Here is a 5,198-nt window from a genome sequence, read left to right as displayed (position 1 = left end):
CAGACCGAGTAGCTTACAGTCCCTTGCCTGCAAGATATTTACTAAGGTAATCGGAAATAGAATCAGGACAACCTTAGACTTCAATCAACCAAATGATCAGGCAGGCTTTAGTAAAGGGTACTCGACAATAGACCATACTTCCACTAGCAATCATGTGACAGAGTGACAGAGAAATGCGCCGAATGTAACCAACCCCTATATCGCGTGTTGCGGGAATAAACGCGCCCCGTAAAGTGCTTCTTTCACCTGAACGGGCGCATTGTTCGAGCTCAAATTTAGCATAGAGATGGCATTTAGTCGGCAGAATTGTTTAATATCAGGTTTGCTTGGGGTACTTACCTGATTCGAACAGAATAAGTCGGATATTTACATCGTCTGCGGCGACGACGAAGTAAATTAAGCTGCTCTGTCAGCTACCGCAAAGGTGGCGCCATCTCGTTTGTTGGTCGTGAACATGGAGGAAGGATTTTCCTTCGTCCAAGGTCGTGAAGAGTCACCAAAGGAAGGGATTCGGAGCGTAGAGATTAAGGGATGTTTGAAGACGCTCTTTCAACTGGTTCTTTTAATGGTCACAGAAAACTCAGCTTGGCAAAACTAAGTTTTCAGGAAGTTAAGTTTTTTGTGAGGATTAAAAGAACAGTTGAAAGACCGTCTTCAAACCCCCGAGCCCCTTCCTTTGCTGATTCTTCACGACTAACAAACGAGATGGCGCCACCGGTGCGATAGCTGACAGAGCAGCTTAATTTCCTTCGGTATGCGCAGCTTGTTCTGGACGCTTGTATACTGTGTTGCTCGTGCCTTAGTCACAAATCACCGTACATACCACCACTGAAAATGTCTTGTACGATGTTTACAAGAATTCGAGCTCTATTTTTATCATAGCGTTTGATGAAACGATGGGAAGCCCACGCACACACTTCAAGCACACAGAACACAAACACAAATCTATCCGTTAAATGTTATGTATAGTGCATTGCGCGTAATATATGACCATATAGCGTACACTGGAAGCATATAAAGAATCAAAAATTGAACTAACTGTATCGTGGAACATTAATATATTGCCTTCAAGTGATATTCCACATCCTAGTATAAATTTCTCAGTTGACACTCATAACATACACCCTACTAAAACATAACACACTGCTAAAACCTGCTGTCCGCAGCTTTTCTCTCCACACTTTGGAATCTGGATGACCGAGCACTGCCCCTAGACTTGCGGGTATATTCCTTCTTCAAAGGCAACGAATCCAGCGTCTTCTTCATGTAGACCATAGAGTCCATGGCATCGGTAGCGGACAAAGGGCTTCCCAATGTTGGCTGCTCGGACATGTGCCGGAAAGTGAGCTGAGCAAGCAGCATCACGAAGAGTGCGGTTCCAGCTAGGGCGAAGAGGACGTCGTTACGCCCAATGTCTCGCTGCACCGATAACACGATGGCACACACGCCTCCCACACGGCCGAAGCCGAATAGCCAGCATATTGTCCCGCAGCGCACACGTGTCGGGACCATTTCTAAGACATTCGTGAAAATGAGGACTTTGACCACATATGTCAGCGGCTTGGCTAAAAGGAACGACAGCGTAGTTAGGGAAGCATATCCTTATGCGAAGCTCACGCTTATCACGCAGCTGGTGCCACCGACAGCTGCTACTGTTGCGGCCAGCAAGCGCTGCGGTGAAATTTTTCTGAACATAACGTATAAGAGGATGAAGCTTGCTAGGTTAGCTCCGCTTGAGGTCCACTGGAACCAGGCAGTTGTTCCGGACGCTACGTGGGCCTGGGCGGCCAGCATGGAGTATTGTGTGAAAGTAGCGGCGAACGCTAACCCGAGCATCACAAGCGCGCGGCGCTGCACTGCCTTTGCTTCAACTAAGTCCCCTGTTGTGATAGTGATGCGCCTTTTGGTCCTGAGAACCTCTGTCTTGAGCCTTTCCAGCATGCAGGCAGTGGTGGAAACGGGAAAATGGTTCTCCTTTGCCGCGACGATCATCAAGACCTCGGCTCTGTTCATGTCGTTCACGGTAATGCACCAACGTGCTGACTCGTGCACTGCGGAGAGCGCGTACACTCTCAGAAAAAAACCGGCCCAGGGGGGAGTAAAGACAACTTTAGTCCTAAAAAGGGCTCTTTAGTCCCTAAATTTGCACACGACACACTCCTTGCCAAAAATGCGCGCCGTGCGCAAACTCAACGGACTAGCTGCCGAGAAAGAGACTAACGGGAGGCGAATCGCAGCACAGCAGCACGCGAAAATTGCGCGAGAAGACCCTGACTGCAATAGTACTCGATTTTTGAAGCGCATGGATGTCGTCTAAGGCCAGTGAGGGCACTGCCGCTGCCTGTGACGAGGCGGATACCCTTTTCCGTGAGAAATAGGCTTCGTGCCACCGAAACGGCTGGCAGCTGTGCAAGTGCATAAACAATTACTACGAACTTCAATACGTGTCAAATGTGAGTTGTAAAAGTTACGGTTGAGCAAGTACACGTAGTTTCATACCTTTGCCGTTGTTTACGAGCTTATGTGATGCTGTGTAAGTATCGGCGACACTTAGCAGTCAATTCCCTGTCACCGCTCTCCGCCGGTAACAAAAAACGAAGTGAACCATCGCCTTCTACCTTTGTTTTCAACAGGCTGTAATGTGCAGCTGCCAACTGCAAGGAAGAAGACCACCTTATACGCAAAAAAAGAAACAAAAAGAAAACCACTGTTGTGGTTGTGAAGTACCGGCCGTAATGTATACACAGTTCAGCACTTCTTTTTTGGCCAAAACGTGATTTAGACCGTTGTGCGTGCGCATTAAAGCTTACCGCAGGTTTTTTCAAAAGCATATGACACCAAAACCACCACACTGTGATAACAATTTGAGCGGTACAGACAGACCGTGTGTGTGTTTCGCATACAAGGCTTTTATTTTCTACCGTGGACTGTCCTCGGTGGTGGCGTAGTCATATCCGCGCTCGGCTCATAATCCAAAGGTTGTCGGTTCGAATCCTGGTATTTTCATGTATGTTTATTTGTTTCCTTTATCGTTGTTATATGTGTGAAGTTCTGTCGGAAACTATCCCGCTATAAATTAGGCTGGATATCACGCGTCGTTTGCATTTTTTCATTAAATGTCTGCTCCCGGGGACTGACGGTTGCACCCTTTCGAAGGGGACCAACAGTTACACCCTTTGTAGTTAGTCCCGAAAAGGACGATTGCCAGTGGCAGGTCAGTTAGTCCCCAAAAAGACTAACCTCTCGCCCCCTATTCGCCCCTTTTTTCTAAGAGTGTACAACGTGAGGACAGTCGGCTACAGGATGAAGATCTGCATAACAATCCAGTTGATCTGTCGTAGTAGCCGTGCCACGGCAAGCCACACCTCGACCATTAGCATGCCTGCGGTCATGGCAGCACACAGGTGCCTGTTCCTGTTCTCGTGCGTCGACGCCTCAAAGAGCAGTGTGCAGGAGAGAATCGCGACCGTCGCCGCGCAGCCAGAGTTGAGGAACCTGGAGAGCACGTACGCCTGGTATGACGCTGCGCAACATCCGGCCAGTGTAGCCATCTGCATTACCGCCACAGCAGAGAGAAGTACAGGCATCCGTCCGACCCGATCCGCCACGAGCCCGACTGCGCTCATGATGATCAGTGAGCCCGCGATGTAGAAGGTCTCCGCCAGAGCTCGCAGCCGCTCTCTGTGGCAGACCAAGTCCCAGTAGCTTACGACGGTCCTGCTGCCCTGCTCCGGGCCGTAGTCCCACTTGTCGCAGCTCACAGTCCGCGTGTCATTTGGGTCTCCCGGGTGTTTGTAGACGCTGCACCGGCTCAAACGACCGTCGGCTTCTAGAGGGAACGCTGCGTTCTTCCAGGAGTCAGCAGACATCACTTGGTCTGGCAGCTGCTTGCACCAGTGGTCAACATCACCTGAGATGAGAGGGAAGACGAGGGTGTGGCACTGCAGAGCACATACGGAGAAGATGGCAAGAATGAGGAAAGAGCGCTGAAAATAACCGTAGCCTAAGACATCGCCACAGTCATAGCAGTCGCTCGTCACTAAGTCTACCCGGCTCAGCCTCCACCTAGACAAGAGTAGCATCTTTGAGGCTAGTAAAAAGATTGTTGCCTCTGGTTGGTTGGTTGGTTGGTTGGTTGGTTGGTTGGTTGGTTGGTTGGTTGGTTGGTTGGTTGGCCTCAAGTAGAATGGCACATACCCACTACGGGGGAGTGGCCAAGACACAGGCGGTGAACTGTTTGAATGATTAAGAGTTTTAGAGGTAAAGGAGTATTAATAGGGTATAGGCTGACAGATTGGACAGGGAGATTAGCAGGGAGATCGAAGATGGGAGGACGGCATTATGTCCAAATTTGAATGCAACATATGGAATGGTTCAATTTTGTATTGACTGAAAGAGAGACAGAAAAAATAATAATAATAATAATAATAAATTAAACGTTTGATAATCAGAAAAATGAAAATAAATAGAAAAAAAATACAATATTAGCATGGGAGTCGCTGTGTTTCTAAAAGAAATTTTTGAACTGCACAGCGCGCACTCCTGTTGCTTCGTCCAAGCGAAGTAGCGCCAAAGGAAAGAACAACCTCAGTGGACACAGGCAGACCCAGCTGGTGAAACGGATTTTCTAATAGGCGCCTCCTCAAAGAAGAGAATCGGCGGCAGAACAGCAGGAAGTGATCCACTGTCTCAGGCTCGGCACAAAATGGACACAGTGGAGAAACCGCCAGACCAGATCTGTGAAGGTAGAAATTAAGCAGAGGAACTCGGCATCGCAAACGCGTGAAAGAGACCTCCAGTCTGCGCGAACTCCAGTCTTTGCTGCTCCAAGGGTGCAGAAGATGCTTGTATTCGGGGGATGAAGTAAGCGCCGAGGCTGAAAATTCCTGAAATATTGTGTAACTGCGAAACCTCACCCTTGCTAATCAATCAGCAACCTCATTTAACTGAATGCCCACGTGACCCGGTTCCCAAAGCAACCTCACCGAATTTAGATGAAGCGGGATCAGCTGCTTAAAGAGGCGTAATGCCCGAGACTCAGAGGGTGATGATAATGAAAAGCAAATAGATAGAACGTCCGTCATAACCATGACTTTGGAAACGGCAGGATCTAATTTACGTAAGGCTAGAATGACAGCTAATAATTCGGCCAGATAAATTAGAGTGAAGTCCGGGAGACGGAGAGAAAAGGACCATCC

General features: G+C 48.6%; 1 pseudogene; it reads right to left on the bottom strand.

Annotated features, from left to right (window-relative positions):
• Positions 1-1,146: 1,146 nt before the first annotated feature.
• On the bottom strand, positions 1,147-4,082 carry LOC149361696 (solute carrier family 22 member 7-like; annotated as a pseudogene).
• Positions 4,083-5,198: the final 1,116 nt, after the last annotated feature.

This window comes from Amblyomma mixtum, chromosome 2 (genome assembly GCF_055824585.1).
Source record: "Amblyomma mixtum isolate Tamu chromosome 2, ASM5582458v1, whole genome shotgun sequence".
In the NCBI taxonomy this organism is placed as follows: Eukaryota; Metazoa; Arthropoda; class Arachnida; order Ixodida; family Ixodidae; genus Amblyomma; species Amblyomma mixtum.
This window is presented reverse-complemented; position numbering and strand designations above follow the sequence as displayed.